The sequence below is a fragment of the Oryzias latipes genome, chromosome 5 (genome assembly GCF_053564925.1).
Source record: "Oryzias latipes strain Hd-rR chromosome 5, Olatipes_Hd-rR_3.1".
Lineage (NCBI taxonomy): Eukaryota > Metazoa > Chordata > Actinopteri > Beloniformes > Adrianichthyidae > Oryzias > Oryzias latipes.
Genome location: NC_136241.1, coordinates 32,914,241 through 32,930,199, shown reverse-complemented (window position 1 = coordinate 32,930,199; position 15,959 = coordinate 32,914,241).

The following is a 15,959-nucleotide window of genomic DNA, read 5'->3' as shown; positions in this document are numbered from 1 at the left end:
ACATCTGCAACAGCGAAGCAGCAAAACTCCAAAGACGTCTTTGTGGCTCGGAGAAGCAAGAATCCAGAGAGCAGCATCCGCCTCATGAATTATAACGTTTGCTGTCAGGCTGGACCTGTCGCAGCTCCATTTCAGACCAGCAGACACACAGTGTGTAGGTGTGTACATGTACGTGCGTATCTGTCTGTTTGTATGTTAATGTGTCTGTTTGCACATACGTGCAAGCAAGTGTGTGTGCATCTGTGCTAGTGTGCAGCTGTGTGTGTGTGCACATAGGTGTGCGTATGTCTCCTGGTATCCATTTGTGAGCATATGCACGTATGCGTGTCTGTGTGTGCAGTTGTGTGTATATGCACGTGTGCATATGCTTGTGTCTGTGTATTTGCACATGCGTGCATATGTACATGTGTATGCCCATGAGTGCATGTGTTTATGTGCACATTTGGGCACCAAAATATCTGTGTGTGTACACGCACGTGTGTTTGTATATATATTTTATTTGTGCGTGTCTATGAACCTTTGTGGGTGTGTACATGCATGTATGTGATTTTTCTGTGCATGTGTGTGTCTGTATGTGTGTGTGTGTGTGCGTGTGTGTATATGCTCATGTAAACCGCAGACAGGCAGTGTTGTAATCAGGCCTCCTCCAGCTCATCAGGTAAGGCTGATTTGCATCACATAAAGGTGAGGTTTGATGATCAGAAAATAAAAATGATCCAACAGGATCAGAGAAACAATTCAATTCCACAAACTACTCTGTTTTCAGTTTCTGGAGCTTCCACAGCGTTTTTTTGGACTCTCGCTGTGAACCTGCGAGCTTCGGTTTGTACTGCGGTCTATGACTTTCTGTGCCTCTAAACCATGCTTGGCTGCACCTGCGCAGGAGCTGCACTGCCTGTGAATATTAAGTGACAGTATAGGTACCAGACTGGAGAGGGGAGGTGCCCCAAACAGGCAGCATGGTGGGGGAGGAGGTGAGAGACGAGGAGAGAGCCCCCGAGGAGTTTTCCATGGACGTGAAGGTCATGTCGCAGAGCATCAGATCAGCGGGGCCGCTGGCCTGGGTGAAGCGCGCTTGGATTTATCTCAAAGAACGTCAAAGTGTTCTCCAGTTCACGCAGCCTTTGCTTGTTCAGGCTGGATGATGCACCCAAAGAAAAGCCCCTTCATTTTTTTTCACATTACTCAGGATCACAGCCCAACAGAGGGCTTCTGTTTTAACGCTTAGATTTTCACATTCAACCAGATCAAATTTCTCCGTCCATCAGATCATTTCCACAAGTCTAATCAGGATTTGGTTTGTTGGAAAAACCTTCACAAAACTCAGGTGTTCAGAGACTTTTATCTTCCACTCAGGGACATTAAAGTGCTAAAGCTATAAAACAAGCCCTTATTATGATTCCACCACCACAATGCTTGTCATTTAAGCGAAGATGTTTCTCCTGAAATATTGTTTCAAAAGTGTGACACTGCTGAATGTGAGCAGCACACTGACGTTTTTCTGCCTGAAGGACATTCAGATTATTCAGATTAGGTCTGAAATTATGGCAGATATTTTAGATATTTTGTTTTTGATAGAAAGTGGTTTTTGTTTGTTTGTGGATATGCTTTTGCATCAATCTAAAACAGAAAACATTGATGCCAAACATGCTTTCCAGATCAAGGGCAGCATAAGAGCTGTCTGATATCCACAGTCCTGGTTTCTTAGTGTTCTGCCTATTTCCTCAAACATGCTTCAGGTGATTGAATGTTCGTCTGTGAATGTAGGTTCTGTCTGCGCATGCAGGTTCTCTATGCGCATGCAGGTTCTCAATGCGCATGCAGGTTCTTTATGCGCATGCAGGTTTTCAATGCGCATGCAGGTTCTCTATGCACGTGCATATTCTGTCTGTGAATGCAGGTTCTCCATGCGGATGCAGGTTCTGTCTGTGCATGAAGGGTCTGGGCATGGAGGTTTTCTATGCGTATGCAGGTTCTCTATGCGCATGCTGGTTCTCTATGCACATGCAGGTTCTGTCTGTAAATGCAGGTTCTCTATGTGCATGCAGGTTCTGTCTGTAAATGCAGGTTCTCTATGTGCATGCAGGTTCTGTCTGTAAATGCAGGTTCTCTATGTGCATGCAGGTTCTGTCTGTAAATGCAGGTTCTCTATGTGCATGCAGGTTCTGTCTGTAAATGCAGGTTCTCTATGTGCATGCAGGTTCTGTCTGCGCATGCCCGTTCTGTCTGCACATGCAGGTTCTGTCTGTGAATGCAGGTTCTGTCTGTAAATGCAGGTTCTCTATGTGCATGCAGGTTCTGTTTTGTAAATGCAGGTTCTCTATGTGCATGCAGGTTCTGTCTGCGCATGCCCGTTCTGTCTGCACATGCAGGTTCTGTCTGTGAATGCAGGTTCTGTCTGTGCATGCAGGTTCTGTCTGTGAATGCAGGTTCTGTCTGTAAATGCAGGCTCTCTATGCGCATGCAGGTTCTGTCTGTGCATAAAGGGTCTGTCTGTGCATGCAGGTTCTCTATGGGCATGCAGGTTCTCTATGCGCATGCCGGTTCTGTCTGCACATGCAGGCACTGTCTGTGAATGCAGGTTCTGTCTGCGCATGCAGGTTCTGTCTGTGAATGCAGGTTCTCTTTTTTTTTTTTTTAACTTGTCCTGTCCAACAGCTAGGCAAACAGATGAGAGCTGAGGGCCTCTTGTGTTGGACATATTTTATTTTAACAAGAGGGGTTATTCATCTTCAGACAAACCAAATGTATGTCTGAATAAACCCCTTTTGTAATTGAGGCCAAACTTTATTAATTTCAATCATGTTTGAAAATCTTTGGTGTTGGACCGGACGGAAAAGGAAAGAGGGGAAGAAGAGAGAGGGACGTTAGAGAGAGGGGGGGGTAGGAGGGTGATAATAGGAGGGGAAGGGGGGTAAGACCATGAAGCAGCATAGAGCAGACAGGTTTACTGGTTGTTTATCGTTACGGTACGGTTCAAATGTAGTACAAAAAGGGCGGGGCCTGTTCACACACACTCAAATATTATCAACACACCTGCTAGCCGCAAAAATGTCCACATGTCAACATGCACACAAAACAGATAGTGTTCACGAACGCATACCTATGCCTTTAAACCAACTAGTGTGAAATCTTTCATTCATTCAATCATGCAAACTATTAGTGCAAAGGTGAGCTAACACCTGTGCTCAGGTGAGTGTTTATGTTCTTCTAAAATGGATGGTGGAATGTGAAAAGAAGGAGGAGGAGCGCCCAGCCACCCCCACACCCATACCCCCGTCGCAGCAGCAGCGGCAGCCGGAATTCCCCCAACGCCACACGGGAACAGGCAGGGAACAACCGCCCCCCGGGCGACCAAGACCGCCACCCAGGCCAGGGCCAGCAGGACCGCCGCGAGGCCCCCAGAGAGGGAAAGAGAGCGCCGCCCCAGCCCAGCCAGGAAAGCAGCCCCCCGCCGCGCCGGAAGAGCCCAACGCAGGGCCCCACCGGAGAGGGACGCCCACAGCCCCAGACGAGCACCCCACCACCACCCAGGAGTTCCGGGCATCCCCCCGCCCCGACCCCAGGTACGAGCCAGGACCCCCCAAGGGAGACCCGCTCCGCACTCCAGGCAGCCACCCACCCGGCCCACGGTTGGTCCAGGTAGGAGCAAGGCAGGGGCCCGCCGCCCCCGCCCAGGAGGGGGGAACCCCGGGGAAAAAAGGGCGGCCCACAAGGGATGTTATAAATATGGCCCGACCAGGCTCGGCCATGTTGGAAGTTTGGCGGGGCCCAGCGCCCAGGGGCAAGGACCAGGACCCACCCCCCAGGGACACGAACACCCCCGGCTCAGGTGTAATATGAACCCCCCCACCGTGCGGAGAGAGCACCGCCGGGCCCAGGGAGCCGGCACCCAAGGGACACGGCCGCCATCGCCAAGGGGCCCGCACCCCCCACCAGGGAAGGGGTAGGGGACAGATGGACCCAGGTCCCACCTTCCTTGTAAAATGTGTGTGCGTGTATGGGTGTTTGAGAGGGTGTTTGTGTGCATGTGTGTGTGTTTATGTTTGAATGTATATATTGAAGGGGGAGGGGTGTGTGTACTAAGGGGGGTGCAGTTAAAATTGGCGAGTAGGGCACTAAGGGGACATCTCCTGATTACTCACAGTGATGTCCCCTCACCCTCCACACCAAGGGGCCCTAAATGTCTAAGGTGCGGTTAAAATTGGCGGGTAGGGTGCCAGGAGGACATCTGCTGCTTGCTTGCAGTGATGTCCAAGCACCCCCCCTACCAAGGACCCTACATGTCTAAGGTGCAAATAAAACCGAAAGAGGGGGGGCCCACTCCATACGGCAACCATAGGAGGGGGGCCACTCCCAAGTAGCCCCCCCCCAAGGCGCATCGCAGGCTAGACCCCCCACCCCCTCACCCTAATATGAGGTTATATAAGGAAGGGGGTAAGTTGGGGACAGCTGGTAGACTGTCCCCCGGTGGTCAAACAGCCGTCCCCCAGCCCACCCCCAGCAAAGGGGCCAGGGCCACCCAGCCCAGGGGCCCACCCCCGGAGGCGCCGACACCCCAGGCCCGGCACCACCCACCCCACACAGAGAGAGAGGAGCCAGAAAGCGTAGCCCCCCCCCCGGAGCAAGCCCAGGCCCCCACCCCCAGACGCCGGCCCTAGAAGAGCTCTGGTCAGGCCTCGACGGGACCGAGGAGGCCAACCGGCCGAGGCAACCACCGATTGCCTCAGCGGAGACCCCGACCCGCTAGCCCCCCCGACCCGTACTAATAATGGGCCCCCCCTCCCCCCCAGAACGCCCCCCCACAGGACAGGGCCGACAAGCCCCCCACCCCACCCCACCCCAGACCCCGCAGCCGAAGCGGGTGACACCCAGAGCGACCGGGGGCCCCGAGAGGGTTGTCCCGTCCCGTCCCAGGGAAGGGCAGATCCCAGCCCCAGGTGCAGATGGGCAGCCCATCCGGCGCCGCTGGGCCCCCCCCACCCGAGCAGGGCCCCCCGCCAACCCCCCCCAGCACAGGCAAAGGGACCACCCCCCCAAGCCAAGCCAGACCACCACCCCACCCCCCCACCACGCACCCCCACACCCAAGCCCAGAGGACCACGCAGCGCCCCAGCCCGCCCCACCCAGGCACCGGACCCGACCCCCCGACCAACGGAGCCCCCCACCGCCCCCGCCAGGCACCGGAAGCCCCGACCCCCACCCCAAACCACGGCAGAAGGGCAAGGAGCAGCGACGACCAAGCCCCCCACCCCCTAAGTCATGGAGTCAACCACAGGAGACCAGAGAGACTGAATTCTTTCAAAGTTACTTGAGCTTTGGGCTGACATTTTTTCCAAGCTGATATGATCAAACAGCAGATTTCTGTGTTGACTTATGTTTATATTTTTCTTGTTTTTCCAATTTATTAAAATAGTTTTTTTGGCAATACAAAGAGTTATGAAAATGATAGATGCTAATCCTTCTTCTATATCGATGGCACTCATGTCACCAAGCACACAAAGTCACGGTGAGGCAGTGATTGAAACCTTAAGCCAGACTGATAAATCGGCACATACCTGCTGCCAGAGAGCCTGGACAGGCGTGCAGAACCACAGTGCGTGCATGTAGCTGTCGGGTAGATTATTATCACAGTGCTCGCAAATGTCTGAGTTACTGAGACCCATCTTGAACATCCTCTGTCCAGTGTAGTAAATTCTGTGAAGAGTTTTGAGATGGATTAGCTGCAGATTTGGACTTTTTGTCAGTTTAAAGGTGTTTAGACAAAGTTCTGACCAGAAGCTTTCATCTGTGCTGATGCTTAAATCCGCATCCCATTTTGTTGTCGGAAGTGAAATATTGTTATCTAAATTACATAAAAGTTTGTATATTTTGGAGAGAGTTCTATTCATTGAAAAATTAATCAGAGTGGTAACTACATCTGGTAGCTTTAAATCGTCGTCTTTAATTTTATACTTTTTAGTAATACTTGATTTAAGTTGCTGATATTCCAAGAAGTTATTTATTCCATGTTTGTCTTGAAGTTCCTGGGGGGTTATGAATCTTCTATCAATAATTACGTGCTCTAGTTGTTTTATGCCCCCTGCTTGCCAAGCTGGGAAGTGAATCATTTTTTTGTTAATAAGGATGTCCGGGTTGTTCCAGATGGGTGTCATTTTGCACGGTTGAATTGATGATTTTGATATTTTGAGAAATTCCCACCAGGCTGTTAAGGTGGCATTTATATTAATGCTTTTGAAACAATCCTGTTTTTTAACTGTTTGGCTAATAAATGGTAGCTGTGACAGGTTGATCTTTCCACATAACACCTGTTCCAAGTCTAACCATGAGTTGGTTTCTGGATTATTTTTTAACCATTTTAAGATATATTGTAATCTATTTGCAAGAAAGTATTTGTGGAAATTAGGTAGTTCTAATCCTCCACAGCTTTTTGCAGATTTTAAAGTTTTTAGACTAATTCTTGCAGGTTTGTTGTTCCATAGAAAGCTTGATATGGATGAGTCTAATGTTTTGAACCATTTTAATGGCGGTTGTGTGGGAATCATTGAGAAGAGATAATTAACTTTGGGTAAGATTTTCATTTTAACCGTGGCTACCTTGCCCATAAGGGACAGAGGCAGGTTGGTCCAGCGTGTTAGATCGTCCTGTATGCTTTTCAGTAATGGGGTGTGGTTTAGCTGCACCAGTTCTGATAGTTTGGGGGAAAAGTAGATACCCAGATATTTGATATTTCCTGTTTTAACTGGAATTGTGAGTCTTTGTTCCATATTCCTGTTGAGTGGTAATAAAACAGACTTATTCCAATTAATGGAATAGTCTGATATGGAGGAGAATTCATTTATGATCATTGCTGTTTCATTTACAGAATGTAAATTCCTTAAAAACAGTAATATGTCATCCGCATAAAGACTAATTTTATGATGGCTGTGTTTAGTTTTTATTCCTATAATGCTCTCATTCTGTCTTATTGCTGCAGCTAAAGGCTCCATGAATATAGCAAAAAGAGAAGGAGAGAGTGGGCAGCCCTGTCTGGTTCCTCTTCCAAGAAAAAACCTGTTTGAAGTCTGTTTATTAGTTCTAACTGATGCATTGGGGTTGTGATATAATATTTTGATCCAATTGATGAATGCTTCTCCAAAACCAAACTTATGGAGGGCAGCAATAAGGAACTTCCAATTAACTCTGTCAAAGGCTTTTTCAGCATCCAGCGATAGTACCGTCATTTCCTGGTTTTTAATGGTGGCAAAGTCTATTATATTAACTAGTCTACGGACATTATCATCCGAGTGTCTGCCTTTGATGAATCCAGTCTGGTCGAAGTGAATTATGTGAGGAGTGATTTTTTCTATTCTCTGTGCTAGTGCTTTGCAGATAATTTTTACATCTGCATTGATTAGAGAAATAGGGCGATAGCTTGAAGGACTAGTGGGATCTTTGTCTGGTTTTAGAAGAAGAATTATGTTGGCTGAGTTCATGTTAGGTGGCATTGAGTGGCTCTCATTAATAGATGTGACAGTTTTATAAAATGTTGGTGCCAGTTGTTCCCAGAATTCTTTATAAAACTCAGCAGGAAAGCCGTCAGGCCCTGGTGCTTTACCATTGGGCATAAGTAACAGAGCTTCATGAAGTTCAGACGGCGAGAGCGGAGAATCTAAGTTTGTGATTTGATCCTCATTTAGCCTGGGTAGGTTTACATTATTAAGAAATGAGTCAATACTTTGCTCTGACGGATTGATCTGCGGTGTGTACAGGTTTTTATAAAAGTTTTCAAATGCGTTATTAATTTTGACCGGGTCATGGGTGACATTTCCTGTTTGGTCCATAATAGAGGGGATTGATGATTTTTCTCTGTTAATTTTAAGCTGATTAGCCAGAAATTTGCCAGATTTATTAGAGTTTTCAAATCTTTCAAGTCGTAGCCTTTGTATTTGAAATTGTGTTTGTTTATTAATGATGTCATTTAACTGCAGCTTTAAATTTTTCAGATCTCCCAGAATGTGTTCCTGTGCAGAAGCAGCATAAGCAGTCTCCAGGGTTTTGATTTTATTTTCTAATTCTAATAAATCTGCTTTCTCTTTGCGTTTTTTGTGCGTTGAATAAGAAATGATTTTCCCTCTCATGACTGCCTTTGCTGCTTTGTGAATGCAGGTTCTCTATGCGCATGCAGGTTCTGTCTGTGAATGCAGGTTCTCTATGCGCATGCAGGTTGTGTCTGTGAATGCAGGTTTTCAATGTGCATGCAGGTTCTCCAGGGGCATCTTGGTTCTCTGTTCAGATGGGTTTTCTCTGTGAATGCCTGTTCTGTTTGTAAATGCAGGCTCTCCATGTACAAGCTGGTTCTCTCTGTGAATTTAGGTTTTCCAGGTGCATGCAGGTTCTTTCTGTAAATGAAGGTTCTATGCATACAGGTTCCCCCTGGGGAGCTTCAGCTTTCTTCAGCTTTTCCCCACAGTTTTTTAGGTAATGGTTTGAAATAAAATTTCCCCTTTGAAAGCCAGCGTGAGTGAAGACCTGTGCGCGACAAAAGGAGCCCCCTTCATCTGGACAAGTGAATTTTGTTGTCATCCAGCTGTTGCCCCGCCCTCAGTTTAAGCCAAAACTCAGAGAATTCCAGCATTTGCTTGATTGCTCAGAAACATCAGATGAGGAGGAATCCAGGGACCATGATGGAAGACGTAGCATCTGTCTGCTCTTAAGCTCCAAAGCTCATTACATCCTTCATTTAACGCGCGTTTTGCCCTCTTTTGCTAACATGTTGCTTTTCCCTCCATCGGCTTTGCACTAAACAGAACGGAGCCACACTTGGATTTCTCGGATCATGTATACGATCTGACAGACGTTCCCCTGGGATGTTCTTCTCTTTTAGGTCTCTGACGTCTCTGTTTACATTAGACAGCAAAAACAGCAGCTTTCTCGGATCCTTTCACAAAAGTGGGATTGGCGCCTATTGGACTTTTTTCTGGATTCTTTGATTTGAGCTTAGAAACAGTTTCCCTTCCTTCCTTGTAAATGTCAGTGGGTGAGTGAGGAAAGTGAGAGTTACATATTTTACCCAGAGAGGGCTGCACACTGAGTCACAGAGTGGGAGTGGGAGTTAAGAGCAAACATGGAGACGGGCAGGGAAAACCCGAGTGGCTGCAGGGCAAAGGGCATCCTCGCTTCACCAGTCTGCGTGAAGTTCCTTTAGCGAGAGAGCGGGGCTCGTGTGAACCTTCTGTCCCCCCCCCATGGAAAAAAAAAAATATTCCAAAAAATGTTGACTTTCACTTGCAGGTCCGTTTCTCTGCAGTCAGACAGGAAGGAACCCCCGTGGAAACGGGGAATGAGTCAAGGCGCAGGGGGAGGCTGCAGGAAGATGCAGAGATAGGTGACTCAGCAGTCACAAACACGTCTTTATCTGAGATGTCTGCTGTCCTGACCCTCTATTTGAAATATCCTTCATCATCTTTCTCACACTTGAAGCCGTATAAAACATCCCAGTGTAAATGAATCCATGTAGCACAGAGTTCATGTTTGAGCCTGAAGACCACTGCAGAATTAATCATTTGTTGTCATTCAAAAGAGCTCCAGTTTATTCAGAAATCACTTTACCTTGATTTAAATAAATTTAAATATACAAATATAAAAGAAGTGGATATCAATAGCAAAGGAATTATTTAAAACCACGTAAAGCACAAATGTAATTTAAAAAGACTTAAAATGAAAACAACTAACAGTCCAGGGTTGACACAAACAAAAAGTACATTTAAAATGTGGAGAGAACAGTTAAATCCTAAAACAAATATAACATTCAGACCTTTTTAGTGTCTCAAATATTGAAAATTAAAATGAAATCCCGATTTAATAAAGAATTTCTAGGTGCTTGTTGGCTTGGATCATAAAACAAAAGAATAGACTAATTTTTGTTTTTGTCTGAGGGATTAAAAATCCATATTTTTTCAGATGATTGACTTAGGATGAATACTAATTTAACCCTCAACCTCACCGCTGTTACCCCTTACCCTTCAAAGGCTGAGAGGTCAGGCTGCAGGGGGGTCTGGGTGCCAAAACGAATGCTTAAACTAGAGGAGATTTACCTTCAGTAGAAAATCTACAGCTTCACTCTATGATTCCATAAACATGAGGTCAAAGTGTGTTCAGGAAACCAAACTGAGGAAAAAGTAGTTATGTATATCATTTATACAAAATAATTTATACAACAATCCCTAAAATGTCACTTAATTCTTGGTTTTCAAAGCTGTAAGTGTTGCACACTCCAATTGAATTGTTTAGGAACGATCAAACAAACAAATTTAGCTAAAATATTTTAGCAAAAATAAATCATATAATATTTAACAAAGCTGCACACCTGATTAAATTCTGCTGAGATTTCTAGTTCATTGTTTGAAAAATGTACTTTTCTTCCTCTGTTGTCTGTGATCAGACATGCTTTATTGCTCTTTTGTGTAGCCCCTCCCCTCAAAACTGGGACTCACCTTCAAAAAGTCAAAAAAGTTAATCAAAACTTGACCTTTACCGTTTTTGAAATACTGACTGTAACAGGAACTGGTGCTAAAACCAACCATCTTTCCAGGAATTCATTTTTAAAGAATCTGTACAAATAAACTAGAAAATCTATAAAAAAGGCATAAAAGTATAACTTTAAATGAGAAAAACTGTCATTTGCTTTGCCTTTTTTTACCCACTGCTTCTGAAATCCCAGATTAAAATGATCATAAACTAGTAGATGAATAAATGTTTTTCTGTTTTGTTTTTGTATTCAAATTTTCAACACCAACTAAAAAATAAGGATCAATCAAAAAATAAGGATAAATCAGGAGAATCCCTTAAACAGAATAACTGAAATTTGAGGTATTACAGATAAAAAACCAAAACATGTTGAGTATTCCAGTGGAACAGACTCCAGCAAAATCGTCTGCCAACCTTTAACTGTCTGCTCTTTTCCACTGACCCACTGCAGAAAGGAGTTTTTTTATGTTCTTGCTGCAAAAGTCAGAGCAAACTGCAATCTTTGTATCTATCAGACATGAACATTGACTGCATCTAAGAACTGGAGTGAGTGTGATGTCCTGTTTACCTCCGGCTCCAACCAAATGAATTCATTTCAGTCGCTACTTTTTTGCAATTCGGACTCTGCCAGACCTCATTAGCAAGCAGCGATTGGTCCAAGTCGGTTTCTATGGCAACCACTCTCACCAATCTGGAGTGAGCTTGTGGGAAGGCCACATCCCCCACTTGAAGGAGAGCGACACAACATCTGGCATGCAAACATTTGGACTCCACCTACTTTTACTGAGGCATCTGATTGGTGAATTTCCAACTAGAATAACCACAGAAAAAAATATAATTAAAAAATAAAGTTCATCAAGATGTAAAAAAAAAAAGGTATCAGAGCAAGACTGTTTATTCTGACCAATAGAATGAATTAATACGCTCCATAGAAGTCTGTGGGATTTTGGCTTCTTGGAGCCAGTTCTTATACACAGTCAAATGGTCCTAACATGTTTTCTTCTAAAGGGAGAAATAGTGGATATAAATCCAAGTTTACTCCCAGAATCTTGTGTATTTCCCTGAATATATCCAACCAATTCTTCTGCAACTCCCAAAAGCAACAAATCAAAGTTTCACTGATTATTTACATTTCATGAATTAAAGCTACGTCTGTGATTTAGTGAAATATGCACTTTAAGGTTAAGTAGTAAAGGTCAGACTCTGTTACAAACTTCATTTTTCTCATCATCATCACTGAAATCAACAGATAAATCAACATATTTCAATCAAACATGTAACCTGTGCTTCATGCAAGCTGTTTGATGAGCTTTGGAAAAATGTTCACGTTTTCTTTCGACCGCACACTCACGTGTTCTGCCTTTACTGTAACCTACAATACAACCAGAGGAAATGTGCCTCCAACTGGCAGCTGCTGCCAAAGCGTACAGGTGCTTATCAGCAACGGAGGAAATTCAAAAGGAACAACTGCTGTACACATCATGTGTTTGTAGTGGTGAAAGAAAGGTCAAAAACCGAACAGGAATACATCCCGCGGCGCCGTGAGCCATAGCACCTGATGACTGATGACAGGTGGGAGGGAGGAGTATTTCAGGAAAAGTGCAGAAGCACAGAGCTGGCTGCACCCAAAGCAGCAGCTTCCGACTCCTGCAGGCGTTCATCTTCATCACCAATTCTGAAGCATTTTCAATGCATTTAAATCACAAGCTTTCACTTTGGAGACGCCATTTCATGATGGATCAAACCATTTCAGTCTCTCCAGCGGTAAAAAAAAAAATGCTGGTAAATAAATATCAGCTGAAAACTGCCTGGAGGCATCGCTGCTGAAACTCAGAGGTTTGGTTATTTTCTGAAAACTAAAAGCCCAGCAGCAACAATCAGCGGCAAAAACCGATGTAGTTCAGTTAAGAGGCAGCAGGTCGGTAACATGATCGGATGCAGAGATGCTCCCAGAGAGACTCGCTCCTTTCAGCAGCTGAACTGATTTGTATGTGAAAGTATGAATGTCAGACATGGCATCAACATTGGAGCAATCCAGCCGTACAGTTTACATCCAGATTCCATCTCAGACGTTCATGGATCTAGTCGTCTGCAGGTGCATGGATCAGAATGGAGCAGATGGGAACTTGTGGCTTGCTGTGGTGTTTTCGGCGTCACACCTACAAGATTGTTCAAAAGGCAGTTTTTCATCTGCTCCTGATTCACAACAATTTGGGAAAAAAAGACACTCAGAAAAGCAATATTGAGCTGAATTATTTTTAAACATGTCCTACAATATCAGAAAGTGCCACAAGAACAAAAAGTCTTTAAAATGTAAATGTAATTTCTCTTAATTTTTATCAAAACATTTTGATTTTTGCTGTACCCTAGGTACAGATTAAAAAAAAAAAAAGATTTATAATATCACTGTAGTTCACTTGGGGCCCAAAGTCATCCACAGAGCCCAGCACAAATCAGCAAGACATGAGGCTGCGCAATTCTTCCATCTTTCTTTCATGCATCATTGAAAACATTTCCAGCTGTTTTTGAAATAAAGGTTTGAAGCATCTCAGCCTCCAGAGTCCAGTTCTCAGAACAGCATTTAGAGAAGAACCCCCAATTCCAGACAGGAGGGATCTGCAGGACCAAGCTCTGCCTATCGGTTAAACTTCCAGCAAACAACCAAACCTCTTTTGGTTCTTTCTGGAATGAAGTAGACCACTGCAGATGGGGCTTGCACAGTGGCGAGCGCTCTTGCCTCACAGCATGAAGTCCCTGGTTCAAATCCTGTCTGGGACCCTTTTGTGTTGAGTTTGCATGTTCTCCCCATGCATGCTGGGTTTTCTCCAGGTTCCTCCTACAGTCCAAAAACATGCTTTAGAGGTTATTTATAAAGTTTAAGGTGTGTATCTGAGAGTGGTTGTGGCGACGGCCTGTCCAGGGTGTACCCCACCTTCACCCAACAGGGGCTAGGATAGGCTCCAGCAACCCCAGTGACCCCAAGAGAGCAGAGATGGATAAGCTTTTGCATACATTGCACATCTGTTTATGGCTTCCTAAAGGCTTGTGGGTAACAGGGGCTTTGAGTGAGTCAGATTGTGCAGATGCGCAAAAAAAAACAAAAACCCAGCTGTACAACCTGTTATTTTTGTGCTTCACGGGGAGCAGAGTTCGTGCATTAATATGTGACCTGTGCTGGTTGACAGCCGGAGTGAGGCATGAAGGAAGGCGTTGTATTTGCAGCCACACGGACAAAAGACGCACGCCGCCACAAACACTTTTAACACCTGCTTTCAAAGCTCCTAAAAACACCACAAAAGCAGGCTGACACACAAGCCAGCACATACGCTCAGATAATGCGCCTTGATAACATTATGAATGGATGAGTGAGCAGCTCCGTAGAACAGTGATTACTGGCTGCAGCGTGTGAAAGGAAATAGATTAGTCACTGTCTGAGCTCCCTCCCTTTTAATAACACAACATATAACACTCCTTCATGCTGTCTGAGTGGGAAAAATAAAGTCAGAATTCGATGTTGGGTTTCAGAGGGAGTGCTTTGTAATGGAGGGATGAGGCAGAAAGCAAAAATAAGATGAGATACCGTTATTATTCCCACACGCTTTTATGTAGTTTACTAAAAAGATTCATGCAATCCTATTTGTACTCTCACTCCTGAAGGGTTTCTGAAAAACAGAGCAGCTAGAAAGATGTGAAATGCAGGAGAGGAGAGTCTGTAAAGAAGACGTTTCTTTGTTGCCGTCTTCCATCACTGGAGCATCACAGACAGGCAGGAGATGAACTCTGGCTCCTCTGCAGATCCATGGACAGACAGATAACAAGCAGGAAATATGTGTCTCCTGCTGTTTTCCCCGATCACATTCATTCAAACGTCGCTTTTCTCCAATCCAGAAAGCTACCCATCACTCTAAGGAGCTGTAATCCCTAAACGGCCAAAAACAAAGTTCATAATCGCTTCAAAGTCATTTTGAAAAAAGTAAAGCGAGGCACCTCAGCCAAGCCTCCACAGGAGCCGAGGACGCACACGCCGAACAACAAACGGAGTTGTTTATTAAAGGAGCTTGTGAGGTGACAAATGAAGCATGAAATGAGACTCTCACACATCACGCAGACATATCAGGTACTGTACGCAGAGAGGAAAAGAGGGGCAGCGACCTGTGCCACGCTCCCAAAACATGCAGAGAAAAAGAATCAATTTCATGGCTCATGGATGGAGAGGAGTCTGTGCAACGCCGTCATTTGGACACCAGCTTCCAATCAATGTCCGCTGCTTTTCGGGCTCCTGCAGGGACGGCGTGGACCTCAAAGGACTGTTTCGAACAATAATCTAAGTTGGCTAATTGACTGAAGAAAAGTCTTCGCCCGGGGGGCAATTTCTCTGCTGCTAAATGAGATCGCTGATCAAATGAAAAGGAAATGAACAAAGCGCGTGGAAAAAAACTGAGCTCGTTGGGTTTTTCTGTGCCACACCTGTGGACCGCTGAGGGCATCCAGGATGAGGCTCACATCCACAGACTGCAGCCGCCTGATCCTGGACGCTCGTTTCAATTTCCCAGCATGCTCTATTCATCTCAGTGACAGAGCTGGACACAATCAGCACTACTCTGAAGGGGGGGGGGGGTCACTCTTCTCTATGAGTGCCTCTTATTGAAGCGAAAACCTCCTGGTAGGTGGTGGTGATGACACTGAGAGGAGGGGGGGTTCCCACCTCTGTGGGGTCTTTGCAGGAATACTCAAGCCGGAAGAGCATCTCTGTCATCTCCACAGGTGTGGGGAGGGATGGTCGGCTCCTGTCAGGTGACTATTCTAACTATTTTTATTACAAGCTAGCTGTATATGTAATCACATTTTTCAGAAGGTCAATTTCTCCATTGATGTCCTAAAGGAGAACAAGGATTCTGGGAGTGAAGATGATCATGAGCCGGATGGAAACGGCGTGTCCTATAGTGACAGAGTGTGATGCTGCCATCTATAGGTTATATTCCCCTGCAGGCACCACATGCATTGCTGCCGTCCGTCACTAACGCCCAAAAAGATACTCTTTGACTTTTAAAATGTATTTATTTTCTCTATTTTTCTGCAATATGGGCACATTTCAGTTCCCCTCTGAGACATTCACATTGTTGTTGTATTATGTTGTTTGTCAATAAAGTCTAAAAAAAAAGATGCTCTTAGATGTGGCTTCATGTGTTTTAATAAGTGAAATTGAGCTCAGCCAGTGGCAGAAAAAAAAGGAAATATGTTTTAGAAAAAAAACGAATGTTTAAGTTATTTTAAATATAAGTATAGTGTGGCTGTTTTATACTAAATATTTTCTAATTTATCTTGTAAAAACACTCAAATTATAATCCTTTTCTTATATAAATATCTTGCAGTAATCTTGCAGCAGCTCTTCTGTGTTATAAAAACTTTTAAGCATTGCAGCAAATGAGTGCCCCCACAGGCAGAGGTGG